General features: G+C 37.5%; 1 long non-coding RNA gene across 1 annotated transcript in view; it reads right to left on the bottom strand.

The window, feature by feature from the left end:
• LOC146318607 (uncharacterized) overlaps nt 1-7,779 on the bottom strand; it is a 55,304-nt gene extending 47,525 nt beyond the window's left edge. Inside the window, exon 1 of the long non-coding RNA XR_014771560.1 lies at nt 7,125-7,779. This is a non-coding gene — a long non-coding RNA (uncharacterized LOC146318607). The remainder of the gene's footprint in view (nt 1-7,124) is intronic.
• Nucleotides 7,780-16,377: the final 8,598 nt, after the last annotated feature.

The raw sequence follows: 16,377 nt of genomic DNA, 5'->3' as shown, positions 1-16,377 counted from the left end.
AGGAAATACTAAATGTATGGAAGCCATTTCCCAGTGTGCCCCAGCGCTCTGCATGGGCACCCAACCCCCCCAACGTCTGTGTGACCGCAGAGAGGCTGAGATGGTTAAAGAAGGCGAGCTGTTTAAAATGGTGTAGGGAGTCATGTGGCTAGAAAACACTGGGCCCGACGTACATGCACGAACACACACAAGATCAAGACGGGTTCCACAAAGAGATCCTGCACCCCCTTGCTAGCAAACATGGAGGACAAGCTCCTGTCAGACAAATTGCCTATGATCTCTTGACCCGAAGAACAGGCAAGTGTCCAAAATAAATTTCAGGGAACACAAAATAAGATAATAATTTACTGTATATGAAATAATATGTAAATTGGATGCATCTAAGCGCAAACAAAGATCAGCACTTTTTAAAATAAGGTGTTCAGCTAGCCAAGATCTGGTAGCAAATTTGATTTTACCATCATTGGGAGGTTTTAATGGCAGATGCAAGGTTGGCTGGTAGTGAGTGAGGAAGGGATAAAAAAAACTGTCCACTTTCTTTCTGTCTGTCTTTCTTTTGTTCTTTGCATCAGTGAGGGCAGCTGGATAAGAAATGGATCACTGGTAAAGGGACACACAGTCTCCATCACAGACATGACATCACCCCCTTTATAACCAACCCATTGGGGGCCATTTGTGCTAGAATTCAATGCTGAGTGTGTGAGAGTTTGTGTGCGTGTGCATGCATGCAAGCTGTAAATTATTTGTCTTTGCAATATCGTTTTCATATCACTCTTTGTTCAAAGACCAACATGTTGTTTTACTTTTCTTATTCATATGGTTTAACTGAAAATGTACTAGTGGGTATTGATTTATTATAGAAAACAATGAACACTAAACATCTGTGTTATTTTCCACTGGCAAGGCCCAAGACTTGGCTCAAGTCATTAATAATTCAATAAGAATCTGACTTATGATGCATATCATCTGTCATCATTATCTTAGTGTTGAATGACATCTTGCATCCATCTGTCCTTGATACTATTAATCAAAGTAAGTCATGCTAATGACCCATACTGTTATGCCTGTCTTTCATCATATGACTACAGTTTAAGTTGTATCCGTGATTTTCATGGAATACCTTGAGACATTTAGTGACAAACCATGGTGTTGGTCACCTTTGAGTGTCAAGTGCAGATTTACTTTCAATTTCATGTGCAATATTACATTCAATGTCATGTGTAGTATTACTTTTAATATCATGTGCAGTATTACATCAATATTATTGCCAATATTACTTTCCAGTCATGTGCAATATTACTTTCAACATCAATGCCATTTTTTTCTATTTTAGTTTATTTTAGTTATTTTACTAAATTTATCTTATTTTATCTTGTCTTTGGGTTTAGTACTTTTAGGACCTGTCGTTGGACAGGGAATTCCAAAAAGGCATGCCTAATTGGCATAATTAGATTAATGCACAGCTTGAAGATTCATGTTGACATGACTCCAAATGTCAGTATTTTAATGTCTTATGAGTGAAAAATGATGTCTCTGTCTTCAGAACATCACTTGACATCAGAATTCAACAGAACTGTGCCGGCTCAGTGTCGGTGCCACGTTATCGGTTTAAACATAGTGAATGTTTTGAAATGATTTACTAAGAAGCTGCATATATGTTGAGGCTCCTGAAGCTCCTCTCAATACACAAGGAAGCTCCCACCCAGGTGGAGTGAGCTACAGCACAGCTCAGAGCTGGAGGGTCTTGACAACATAGACTTGTCAAAGTGTTAACAAGTCAATGGGAAAGACCCTGAGACTACTGTTGGGTACATACTAGAAGACCAAAGAGTTCTGACTGGGCACAAGGTGTGCAAAATTCTTTTCAACTCAATAAAGGTATCCAGGCAAGACAGCTCAACCAGTTTTCCACCAAATCAACCACAGAGAAGCTATGTAGTCCATGGCGTATCTTGCGAAGAAGAAAACCCTCTCAAGAAACATGATGACATAGTCTTTGATCAACTGATGAGTGGCCTTAAACAGCTTCTATCAGTGATCTAAACCAGAGAAGATTATTCAAATTCTGAGCAGAATAAACCCACCCTGTAATGGCACATAATGTTGATAAACTGCGACAGTGATGGGTGCATGCACAGCATCACAATTCTCCTTCAACACACTCCAGCCTCACAAAGGACAAAGTTGGCCATTCAGTCTAATAAAGGTTGCCAAACAAATTTGGGTAAGACCTCCTGCTTAAGGATGGATGGATGGATGGATGGATGGATGGATGGATGGATGGATGGATGGATGGATGGATGGATGGATGGATGGATCCAGATAGATGGCAGGATGTTGCCAAGATATTAAAGGAACAACTACACAAGCTTGATCAAGAATCTGAAGAGTTTGTTCTCAGAAAATTATAGTTGCATTAGTCAGATCTATCTAAGCACTGAAAAGAGGCAAAGGTGCTTGTTGGAGCAGTTATTCTTAAAAACTACTGACATTATATTCCTTCCTGGAACAGCATGCATTCAGGTTCACAACTCTGTTAGTCAGCAGTACACAAGTACAGGCATATACCTCCATCTGGTCTCAAGACTGTAACTTGTGTCTGCCATTGGTCTAATGCCAGAGAGGAACTGAGGTGTTTCAATAAGGGTTCTTCACATTTTCTTCACATTCACTGCAGAGACAGCCTCCCTGATAGAATTCAATGGTGGACCTGAAGGTCTGAGTTTAGTTACTACAAATATTTCTTGTTAAAGAGGGAAAGACTAGGTAAAAACTAGGGGTTTCCAGCCTGAATACTTACATGTGTTGTGGACAGAACAGGAGAGGTCAACAGGGTTGTCAGTCATTGTGTTTACATGCACTTTAGTAATTTGATCACCACCCGAGTAAGGTAATACTGAGATTATTGCGACTGTCATACAAACATCTTAACAAAGTTATCTTACTTGCATTAAGGTTGTAATCGGAGTAAGCACAACTAGATTTACAGAGATGGATTACTCATCGATCTCTCAAATGACTCTCGACATGCAGAGTATACACGCCATATAGCCTGGTTTCTCTCAATGTTTTGATGTTGCACACATGCTACAGTGAACCAGATGCAAAGCAGGGTCTTTGAAGAAAGACATGCTTTTGGGGGATTTTCTGTTGTAAGCACCACTGGATGAAACAGAGTTGTGTTAAATTGATGCATATATAAATCAACACAAAAGTGCATAGATTCCCCATTTCCTGTTTCCCTGTAGGCCTCCACTGATGCTTATGGATGTCTATCAAACAATTAATACAGAGTAGAGAGTGGTACAGATGTATCCCTGTTATAATCATGGTAAATATGACATGCTCTCTGTGCCACAGAAACTTTCCTTGGAAGGAATACTAAATGGTAAATCATGCAACTTCTCTTTTGGTTGAGTGGCAGAAAAGGAAACCACCTCCTATTTCCTGAAGCAGTCAGATCCTGCCTGCTTTCTGAGTTTCTGTTTTCATCCTGAATGGCACCTCTGTCATTCACATGGCAGCAGCAGACTAGCAACTAATAAATCACTTCTACTAAGTGAGCTTTTCCTTTCACTACTTGCAACAACAACCTGGCTAATTTATAACCAGAGGAGGCATGAGGGAGAGGCTAAAATTGGCTGTGGAGGTCAGGCAGGTTATCTGACAACATGTCTTCACCTGGCATGAAAGACAACAAACAACCAAGATCATCTGTAGACATACACCAGATGAGCACTATTAATAAAGGAAACATCAAATATTTCCCACTTTCAAATAATCCAGGCTCCTTGGTGAGCAGATGAACTGTACCACACCAATGTACTGAATAGAAAGCCACAAAACAATGAAGCCTTTTCTTCTTTAAGCACCTTTACTCCTCAGAAAAGCTTTAACTCACCTAAAATGAGTTTGTTTTCACTAAATAACTTAATCGGTTAACAACTGTGCTCTATGATATCAATCCAACTGAAATATGTGAACAATACTACATACACTAAGGCTGCAACTATCTGATAATTAATTAGGGATGCATGACAAATTTTGGGGCAGATAATGGGAAATTTATATCATTATTAATTATTACAATAATAAAATTATAACCAATAAATATAGCTATAATAATATTTGATTTGGCAGAATATGTCAAAGCATTCCATTTGAATTCTTAGTCAAAATGTTTTATAAAAGCCAAAGTGTGTTTGTGATTTTTTTTTTATGTCCTTTACTAGAAAAACTGCTCTTTGCTTTTGTTGTTCTGATGTCAGTTAGATTTAGTCAGAATATTAAATCATTCATCTATGCTCACTACATCTGAGCTTTTTTTACCCTCAGGTGTGCATGAAATACAGGTTATAACAACTTCTTTTTAAAATACAAAAATGTGAATTTATCACACCACCTTGGTCACCATCATTGGTATCAGTCATGATGAGAGACCAGTAATTATCATGATCATATCAGCTGGAAAAAAAAATCCATATCATCCTTTGGCTATTGTCAGTTAATCTGCTAATTATTTTCACTATTAACTGATTAGCCATTGAGTCTATAAAATGTACAAGAAAAAAACAAAACAAAAGAAAAATGTGTATCGCAATTTCCCAAAGTGACATCTGCAAGTAGCTTCTTTTGTCAAATCAACAATCCAAAACACAAAGACAAAAGACAGAAATCACAAAGAAAAGCAGAACTAGCACGTTTGACATTTTTGCTAGAAAAATGTCTGAAACGATTAATCGATTATCAGATTTTCTTTTGACTCACTAATTGACTAATTGTTGCAGCTCTATTATACAACAGCAAATTCTGGTGGTCCAAAAAGCTACTTGACACAAAACACTCCCTCAAACCTCAAATTGTCTCTTATATAAGGTATTTTGTCATCAACTTCTTTTCCCTGATTAAAGCACAGAAAGTTTGGGGATGGCAGACAACACAAATATGCTCCTGAGTTTATTTTAAATCTTTGAATTACATTTGTTCAAGTGTTGTGCCTTTGAGGGAAGCTCTTGAAGTTATCCACAAATTCATTTTCTTTTCTCCAATGCTGAGCAGGCGATTTATTTTTATACATTTTGTCATATTACAGGACTGAAACTGAATCAGTAGCTACCTCAACAAAGAATACAACTTTTTGACAGCAACTTCATGAGTCCTCATTAAGAAGGTGTGCAGTGCTGCTTCATTAGATTGTGACCCACATGTCAAAAATAGAGAACTAAATTCTGCAGCAGACACAGTTTGTGTGTATGCATAAAAAACAGCAGTAGTGACTGAAATCCTGCAAAGCTTCCCAGTAGTTAAAAGTTAAACAGACATGATGCTGCACAGAGAGGATACAAAAAAAATAAATTCATACAGACACAGCTAAACTCTTAACTTAAAAATCTTACTTTAATAGCACTTTTCAGAGGTGCCGGTTGAAACGCTTCATTCCCATGTTACTAAGATGTCTAATGAACGGAGGGAGCGAGGGAGGCACAGAATGAGTCAGTCAGAGAGAGACGGGCTCTGATTTCCTCAAAGAGACGGGAGTGAAGGGAGTGAGGTCAAAACCCCAAACTGCCAATGAACCATCAAGGTGAGACACATAAATCACAGCTCTCAAGTTCAATAGCTTTGTAAAGAGTTCACTCACTCACTCACTTACTCAGCTCAACTCATTTCTCAGACCTATACACACACACACACACACACACACACACACACACACACACACACACACACACACACACACACACACACACACACACATAAGTTCTTTTAGGGTGCAAATATGCTGTAATTTTAAGTGAAAAGTTTCTCAGAGTTAAGAACACTAACTTCTAAGGAACTTTGGCCCCTCAGAAAATTCTGGTTTGTTGAAGAGCTATTTGAAGTGTATTTGAATTTTCAAAAAAATCTATTCCAGAGTAAATATTTTTGTGAGATTGAATACAGGACATTTAAAATAAGTTTGGTCAGGTATTAGATTAGTCTTGAACTTGAACACATTTTCTATGGCCCAGTTTTATCTCAGGAAATGATCTATGATCTTGTCAAAACATAATTAATAAAAGGGTATCATTATCAATTTCATATTATTAATTTATCGGGGAGTGTTCCTTTCTTTACTTTATGCCTATAACAAACAATGCTGTCAAATCTACCACAAATATTCAAATAGAAACAAGTCAAAGTGCAGTTTTAAGAGCTATTTGCAAGTCCAGTGCTCCAGAGGTATCACTTCCATCTATCACATAATGGAGTTATTCAGTCAGCCTGCGGTAATGCATTAGTTTGCACTGGCAGCAACATCAACCATGACCTGTTTTCTATGGGGATGAACCAGCAGAAAATAACCTGCAACAAGAACCCTTTCAACAAAACTATCCACATCTCAAACATTGCTACAAGAGACAGTGTGAACTTGGAATTTTAAGTTTCTAACTGATTTCTTTGTTTAAAAAAAAGTTAGCAATGCACTTATCATCTTTGGAAGTCATTTTATGGTATCATTTCTGTAAAAGAAATTAGTTTAAAATATATAATGAGTGACATAAAACTTCAGTACTCATTGTCTCTAAAACTACACTCAACACAGACTTAAAACTTGCAGAGAAACCAATGATCAGTTTCATCAGCTAAATAAATGGCCTCTACAACAAACCTCCTACAAATAAGATGAAATATGCAGTAGTTTTCAGGTTTTGAGGCAGGCACATGTTTCGCAGTGACAATGTCATACTAAAAAAGTTTTCTGAGCTATTGTGTTGCCTGCGCCAAGTGCCATTCTCTTTGACCCCTCTGAATTCCCTTCCCCCAGTCGGCCTCCACTCCACCTCCCCTCTCACTCCACCTTGACCCTCAAAACTTGGTACAAATTCAAATGCACAAAGCCCCTCTTATCACCAGAGCTCACAGATTTGTTGTAACAATGAAACATGAACTTGTGCACATTGAAACGAAGTGGATAAAAAATTTCTAGGCTCAAAAACAGAACTGCGAGTGCAACAACAAAAACTCAAAATAGGTAACATTTGGCAAAAGCAAAGAAGAATCAAACACACTGCTGAGAAGATTCTTGGGGAGCACAGAACTTCTAAAAAAGTGCGAAGAGAGAGAAAGAGAAAAGCACTTACCACATAGATCCCGACACCCGAGCCCAAGAATGACAGATTCCTCTCTTGTCTATCTCCGATCCACTTCCATTTTTCTGAGCTCCCATATGGCACCCCCCACCCCTCCGAGAGGCAGAAAGCGGAGAGAGTGCGACATAGGGAGAGTCAAACACACAGGGAGAGAGTGAGAGGGAGAGAGAGAGAGAGAGGGAGAGAGAGAGAGAGAGAGAGAGAGGGGGGCATTAGTCCTGGTGTGGAGATGGAGGGGACTGTTGCAGCTGTGCACCCCCGTCAGTATCTCCTCAAATCCAAATCCTCTCCTCCATGTGTGTCTGCAGCACCGCGGAAAAAGGCAACGGACACAAAGTGATCCTCTTACACACAGCCCGGAGAAAGAGAGAGAGAGAGAGAGGGCGAGACAAACAGGGAGAGGGCGAGGGAGGGAGAAAGACACAGAGAGAAAGAGAGAGAGAGAGAGAGAGGGGACGGCAGTGAAAGAAAACAAGTGGGCTAGTTAGAAGGCCGAGGCAGCTGGAGAATAGCAGGTTCAAGTTTTCAGCGTTTCCTTTACTGTGTCGGAGAACTCTGCCGGCCGAGTGGGAGGGAATAAGCGGGAGCTTCTAGGAAGCCAAGGAAATAGTGCATAATACCTTCCAGCTTCTTTCTACCCCCACTTCTCCCTCCCTGCCTCCCTCCCTCTCTCTTTTCTCTCACTCTCTATCACTCTTTCTCTCTCTCTGGTAATAAGCCTGGCTGCAACAACCCCCTCCTCCCGGCGCTGGAATGCAAGGCAAGAGTTTCAAGAGGCCCAGTTAGACAACCCTCAGAGTCACTGCACCTTGACCCCTGGGTCAGACACAGTGTGTATGTGTGTGTGTGTGTGTGTGTGTGTGTGTGTGTGTGTGTGTGTGTGTGTGTGTGTGTGTGTGTGCATGTGCGTGCATGTGTGTGAGGGAGGGGCGGGGAGCTTTAGTTGTGTCTGCGTATGCTTAAATTTGTGGGGGCCAGCTTCGCCTCACGGGATCACATAACCGTATACCGGACAGCCACTTGACAGAGATAATACTGTGGGACACTCACACCACTGTAGTGAGTCACAATCAATGTACCACTGACTGGTGTTACATGCACACAAAAGCTGCCTTCGCTGCACGAGAGTAATTGTGTTACGCTGGTTTATATGTGCAAAAAATATTACATTACTGAGCCTTTTTATTCACTTTTAACTTTGTTTTCCTCAGTTTCATAGTGGTTTTAAGTTATTCATTTTGTGTGGTTTGCTAAATCAGATTTTAAATTGATTGAATTTGAAGAAGTTGTCACATGTTCGTTTATGGGCTACAGTCCTGAAGACTCAAAGGTAGATGTTTTTTTCTTTTCCAGAGTTATTTACTTTAGTTACGTTAGTTACTTGTAATTCAAGTATTTTTAAGCTCTTTCAAGGAACCTAAGCCAAAAAATTCCAGAAAAAAGAGCAAAAAAGCATTTGCAAATTGTATATGTGTTAGAGCTGCAACTATTTAGCTAAACGATTAATCGGTTTAAGTAATTTTATTCAGAAAAAACAGTAAAAATGATCTGATTTCAGCTTCTTAAATGTAAATATTTTCTGTTTTTTTCTCCCCTTTCTGACAGTAAACTCAGTATCTTTAGGTCATGGGCAAAACAAAAGACATTAGAGGATGTCATCTTGCGTATCTTTGGGATACACTGATTGACATTTTTCACCTTTTTCCGACATTTTATTGACCAACCGGTTATCAACTAATCAAGAAAATAATCAACTGAAAAATCGATGATAAAAATAATTAGTTCGTTTGCAGCCCTAATATGTTAATTTTCATTTTCATTTCAGTTTATTTGACCAGCTGCTCATATTACACTGACTGTATGTTTTGATCATGATTATTTAATGCTCGCTAATTTCCAGAGCAAGGGATCAATAGAGGACTTATCTAGTTATGAATGACAAATATGATGGTGGGAAAAATTGGGTTTATAAAGAGCACGGTGTAGACCTGCTCTATTTTACAGAAGCATGTCCAATCATTACGACAACATTCACTGTGCCGCCTTGTTGAAGAATTTTGTTTGCATCTATATTTGAGGATTTCTTCAAAAAAAATTGAAACACTGGTATAAAATAGACAGAATAAAGTCATTGCTAATAACAGCTAACCCAGTAATTCTATGGGATCCATTTTAGTAATCCACACATACTGTCACACACAGCTAGAACTGGCATTAGAGAGATTTCCAACGTTTATCCATGTGTCTTTCTTTCAGATTTCAAATTAGTGGCAGTAAAAGTTCCACAACTGGACTCGGTTTTGTTTGGACACTGCTAAAACAAGATTTTAAATCCATCCAATCAGGCCGGTGTGCGTCATTTGAATCAGAGAAGCTGGTACTGTCTGCCAGTCAGGGCCCAGTATTGTGGCTGTTCTGCATGTAAAAACCTATTCTTCAAATTCATTCAAGTGTCCCGGCTAATACGGGTCCCTCCTGCCCTCACTCTCCCTGTCTGTCTGTCTCTCCGGCTTTCTTTCTCTCCCTCAAACACACAAAGTCTCCAGCAGCACAAACCTTTCAGCAAACGCATGTTCACCAACAGTTATACGAAGGTAAAAACATTACATTCTGATTTATGGGCAGTTTTTCTCTTGTCAATATCTGAAACAAAGAAAACTGATTTTGAAGATGATGTAATTTCCTTTTGTAAGTGTGAATATATTTATATTTTAAGTTTGAAATGTAACTGCATATAAGCACATTTCTGAAATACTTCATTCTCATTCAAACACTGTGTGATATACACTTAACAGCTCAATAATATGACAATAAAAAGTAAACAAACACTCACCAGCCGGAAGTTCATATTTCTGCTGTTACAACCAGGTCAGTCTCACCAAGATGATTCTGTTAAAAGAATAATATACATTATGCATCCACTTCTAGGACTCAGCTGTGCTCATATCATGACGTGAGGTATAATGAGGTTATAGACCCCACATAAAAGGAAAACCTTACCCAATTGGACACTCAAATGCTTACATAATACTCAGGTCCCATATATTTGCATTTTTATTAAGCTTGCATAACACAGTGAGAAAATAATGGTTTAAATGAGCATTTTTAGTATTTAAAAATGCAAAACATCTGAGTTGCCTCATAATTTGTGATTTAATACGCTTGCTGATTCAGAGTTTCTAAAAATATACCAAATAGGTTATATTTTCACCTTTTTTTGCCACTCTCAAGACAAGAATGACTACTTAATGTAAAAACAAAATTAACAGATTCATCTCTGAGGACTGCTTGTCAGTAAATTAATGAGTTCTTGTTATTATCATGAAATGTGCCAATAATTGATTTTAAGAGCATTAGTCACAATGATCAGTCCGCTCCTATCACCACTCTCATGTTTTTGAATATAAAAAGTTATCTGATTATGCAAAGAGTTCTGAGGTTGTTACTCTGACTTCCTGTCTATCACTTTTGTACTGCTGCTGGTTTATAAAGCACTGAATGGTTCAAGGCCAGTATACGTTTCTGATCTTCTGCTACATTGTGAACCATCCAGACCTCTCAGGTCGTCCTGGACAGGTCTACTTTCTGCCAAAGTCAAAACTAAACATGAGGGGCAGCATTCAGTCTTTATGCACCGCATATCTGAAACAAACTCCCAGAAATCTGCACGTCTGCAGCAATTTTCAGTTCTTTTAAATCAAGGCTGAAGACTTCTCTGTTTGCTGTCTTTCATTACACCTAATCTGAGGCTTTTGATTAATATCTTAAACGGCAGTGTAATTTTTACTCTCCTTCCTCATTCTATTTTATTTTTATTTTCAATTTAACTCCCTAAATTGTGTTGAAATGTCATTTTATACTGATTTCTGTTCCTGTTTTTGTCTTGATGGTTTTCATGTTTTATGTAAAGTTTTGATTTGATTTGCCTTATTTATATGTAAAAAACAGTTCTAAGGAATACATGATTTATAAAGTGTGTATACAGAGTCACTGTCTTCTTCCATTTGGTAAAATGAATTTTCCCGTGGTATAAGTCTGTGGCAAAACTTAAGGAATGAAGTAAGCTACACTATTAGTGATGCAAGAACAAAGCACTTCTTTAAATATAATAAGAGATACTCATGTATCTTTAAACCTGTGTGGAAAAAGTGGTTTAATTCTTCACATTTCTTCCATTCACAACATGTCACAACATTGATATCTAACTGTAGTTAACGCATTCTTGACCAATAAAGATTAATTGGCAATTGGCAGAGGTGAATCACCCAGAATAGCTTTTACAAATTAAATTAGAAACCATGTTTGTACCCAAGTTGGCACAAAGGACGAGTGGAATGCCTCAGGGTTCCATCTTGGGCCTCTTTCTGTCCTGACTTTAGCTGCTTCCTCTGGGTTATTTTATTCACAAAAAGCATGTGTTTTTTCCAGTATTGTTCTGCTGACAGCCACTTCTATTCACCTATAAGCCAAACTGACAGCCATGAACCAAAGACACTGAATGAATGGTCAGATTCTCATACCTATATTAAACAAGAACAAAGCCATTCTTTTCTGGTAAAAGGCTTTGGAATGTTCAATACAGATGGAAACTGCTTTAGAAATATGTTTGCTTGTTACAGTGAAAATGCTGTTATTGGAGGTGTAATAGAAAATAAAACCATGTATTAATAATGAAAGCTACAAACTGAATTTGTAACACACACACAGTCTGGCTTATTCATTAAGCCCTTCACAACCACTTCAGTATTTAGTTCCTGACTTTTCAGCATGTAAATATTTCTCAACTTAGCTTGTGAGCAAATCCTCTTAAAATAATCCACTGACCACAACAGTCCAGTTCATGCTATTTCTTTTACCACTTCATTACCTCCACAGACATACCATTTTATATGGATCTATTTCACTGTAACTGCACTGCTAAACAGCTCTGTTCCAAGTTTACCTCCTGTTAGCTATAGGAGTTTTTCACAGCTGAAATTTTGACATGTCATCGCAGGAAACCTCAGGTGTGATTAAAATTTTTCACACCTTAAGTGGGATAATGTGATCGTACCGGAGCCAGATCTATAATCAGTCAGGCCAACATATCAGCCAAAAATGAGACAGATTGCAGATATATCAGTATCTGTGCACATGTTGGCTGATAAATAACAGGAAATCATAGTACAGAATGCCAAACTAGGCTTGAGGTCATTTAGAAGTGTCACAATTACATGGCTTGTCCACCAGGGAGTCAATTTTTCAGCTGTAGAACGTCTCACTCAAGTGTGTGCCTTGGCTACAATTCTTTGAAGGAAAAAAGAAGACCATCTAGATCAAGATTGTTGTTTATGTATGTATTTATGTAAAAAATGTTTAGTTGATTTCTTTAAACTCCTTTACATTGATTACAGTATTAGCCTTAAAGTGCTTTTTCATGTGATACTTAAGCAAACGCTTCATCAAATTGTTAGTATTGTACGATAAAGCACAACTTCCATTCCGCAGAATGTTGTCTTTACAGATATTTCGAGTTGCTGTCTTATGTGTTTCCAGACTAAAGCATCTCCAAACAGGACATGTTGAGTTAGCTGACTGTTTCTAGTACACTCAGTGGCAGATTGTTCATTGGCCTCATGGTCTGGTGCAATCTCCATGTATGTCTAGATGGACCTTACCAACCTTTGTCATGTCAGGGACCCCCATTATAGATGCAAACGACCACAGAGTCCCATTTTTTTCTTTTTTGTAGGATTCATGATAATTAGGTTTTAGTTTGAATATGACTAAGTTTTAGTTTTAAAGATAATTAATAGTCAGTCAACAATCAAACTAGGATAGCTATAAATTATAATCAATCAAAACAGCCACAACCTATTTCTTTCCTTGTTGTTACAACAAATGTGATAAAAGTTAAAATACTTTATTCCTCCTTTTGCTGGGGACCCCCTGCAACCCACTCAAGATTGAATTTTAAGAGATAAAAATACATGGGGACTACTGCATATCTTTGTAGAACTTTTCCATTATTTAATAATTAATTTGTGCTGCAACATTGTGGCTATCGGGTTATGGTTCATAATTCATGAAAACATCAGACTATGGAATCTTGATCAGTTTGTGCATCAGTGACATCAGTCCGATATCCAATAAGTGAATTATGTCTTTCAGCACCTGATACCAATATCGGATCAGATGGGTGCTCTACTACTCTACTGCTGTCTAGTGGTGGGAATCTTGTGGAACCTCACGATTCGATTAGAGTACGATTCTGATTCAGAGGGCTAAGATGAGATTACAAAGTGATTACTGATGCATCATAATATTTGATTTTTTTTACGATTTAATTTTTCTCTACTTTTAAAACATATTTGTAATGATCCATAATTAGTTTAGTTAGAAAAACATCCGTACAGTGTGGCTCTTGTGCAGCTTTTGCCTTCAACCCCATAGACGCTAAAATGCTTCCATACACTAGCTATTCAGCCAGGAGGCACCAACTGGATTGAATCCATCTGCAGTTGCTCACGCTCAGCGTCACAAAAACTCAAGACATAGCCTAGTTCAGAAAGTAAACACAATGCACATATTTACGTCTGTTATGTTTTAGCACTCAGTTGGTTCAGCTGTACAGCCTGGTCTTACAAAATTGTTACAGGCCATCATAATGTCAATAATTAGGTTTTAAATTTACAATTATTGACTTTTCTGCATCAATTCATAATCTGTGAAAACATTTTGTTATTGGCATGGCTTACTGGGACACACAGATAGAATAGAAGCATCATTAATGTTATTAGCATCACCCACACTTTTCCTTTCATAAAAGTCTAATGATTAGAACTTCAGGAGCCTTTAAAATTTTATACTTCCACATACTGCTATAATAGGAAAAGAAAACAAAGTTACATTGTTACAGGTGCTTTTCTTATCATCTTCTGTAAAAATAGGCATTTTTTCAGTACCTACAATATACTTAATAAGTCATAATCTAATCTTACTGTTAATGACCACATCATGCGAGATGCTACGGTATTTAGAAGTAGGACAAAGGTTTATGAGCTGGACTGGGTTGGGAGTAATACATCCAACTATTTTTCCCACAACAAAAGTATCGGTAATAAGTTCAGTATTATTCTGAATGACTGAATGGAACAACATCCAGTTCCATCACAGTTAAACTAAACATTATTTAGTGTAACTCTTCATCTCTTTAAGGTCTGTCTCCTTTCTGCTTCTTATTGAATGATGGTCCTGAAAATGTGTTTACATTTTAAACTGTATTTACATCAAGATATTTGTTGTTAAATCTCAGTCTGTAATGTTGAGTCAGTTAAAAATGGATATGTCTCAGCTCTGTAACTTGAAAACAGGTGAATATGACTTTAAAAAGATTTGGTCAGTGAGGGCTGAGCTTGAGGTACAGTAGAAGTACAATGAGGTTTTCAGCTTTGGTCTGGGCTGCTGTGTTGTTGTTCTCCTTCCTACTCTTATTCTCCTTTTAACACTACAGGCAGCTGAGATGCATCTCAAGCCTACTGCTGCCCTCCACAGGTAATAAAGTGACTCACCTACTCAGCTACTGCTCAGTGGAGAACAGAGATTGAGAATGCAAAGCATTTCAGTATCAGTTCTAAAAAAAACACCAACAACAAATAGCTTCACCGCTGTGTTTGTGTTTTGGGAAGAATTTAAGTTTGGGCTCATAATTAAACATATATGATCTAAGGCAGAAATTTGAAAGACATTTAAAGTATGCCACATTCATGCCTGACTGTACCTGTCTGTTTCTCATATAATGGGATTTGTTAAGTAAGAAGATAAATTATGTGTTCTTTTCAAAAGAAAGGAATGCAATTTTTTTCTCCTCATCTTTTTTTATGTAGAACATTAAAAAAAAATTTCCTGTGCTATACCGGACAGGAAAGGTCTCACAGCATCTGTTTACTTGATTCTCAATGTGACGCCACCAGCGTTAGATTTCACAGCAGATTAGAGATCTTCAAACCTTTGATAGCCTTCCTCCTCTTTATGGGAAAACTGCATGTTTTAATACAACAATCACAGCGAGGCTACACTCATAAACAGTCAGAGGGGTGTGTAGACACAAAGAGACTGAGTGCCATGGAGTCTAGATTCCCTCACAGACTCTGTGCCTTACAAACACACACATACTGTATACACACTATGTGATATATCAATATTAGCAAAAGGATATAACTTCACTAAAGACTAAATTATAGAAAAATACCCCACCAAAATTCAAAACTTGCCTGTCAGTGTTGTTAATGAATTAATTATCATGACAGAGCAGAGAAACAATACACTTACCAATATCCCAGTGTCACACTCCCTCTCTTGCGTTATGCTACACAGAATGAAGGAGAAAGAAAAAACAAGAAAATCTGATTCAAGGGCAAAGAAGCTGAATCATGTGCAGAAATTTATCTTCATTTCTAGCTCCTCAGTTTAGTTAATTCATTGGTCAGTGGTCACCTTGCTTAGTGACAAATACTAACTTGCCAATCAGAAAGAATCTCCAATGTCATTATTCACATCATGCAACAGTGTTAGCAATGTTAACATAGAACTTCTGAATATATTGAATTTCACTGAAGTAAACAAAATGGCCACAGGTATTCAATGGGGATTCCCATTTGTAAGGTTAGTTTCTCACAGTAAATGGGTGTATTAGGGCTGCAACTAATGATTATTTTCATTATTGATTAATCTGATGACTATTATTACTCTATTAATTAACTTTAGTTATTTAGTCCATGAAATGTCACAAAAATGTTGACCAAAGCCCAGATCACATCCTCAAATGTCTTGTTTTGACCACAAGCCAAATACATTCATGTAACAGTCATAAAGGAGTAAAGAAACCAGAAAATATTCAGATTTATGCAGCTGAAAACAGATATTTTTGACTTTTTTTTAATAAACTACACAAAACAATAATTGATTAATCAATTTCACAATCTTGTCACTTGAAAAATAGGTCCAAACATGCAGAGCACATGGATGTATGTCCTCCACATGTGTTGTCCTGTAACAATTATTTTCATTATTTATTTATATATTGATTATTCATTAATCATTTTCTCCATTTACTGATATTTGGCCAGTGTTTTAAGTCCACAATGATATCCTCAAATGTCTTGTTTTATCAACGCCCCAAATATATTTGAAGTATGAGTAAAGAAACCAGAAAATATTCACATTGTAGAAGATGAAATCAGAGGTTTTTTTTTTTAACAGAAAA

The sequence above is a fragment of the Lutjanus erythropterus genome, chromosome 11, assembly GCF_056507025.1.
Source record: "Lutjanus erythropterus isolate fLutEry1 chromosome 11, fLutEry1.hap2, whole genome shotgun sequence".
Taxonomy (NCBI): domain Eukaryota; kingdom Metazoa; phylum Chordata; class Actinopteri; order Lutjaniformes; family Lutjanidae; genus Lutjanus; species Lutjanus erythropterus.
This window is presented reverse-complemented; position numbering and strand designations above follow the sequence as displayed.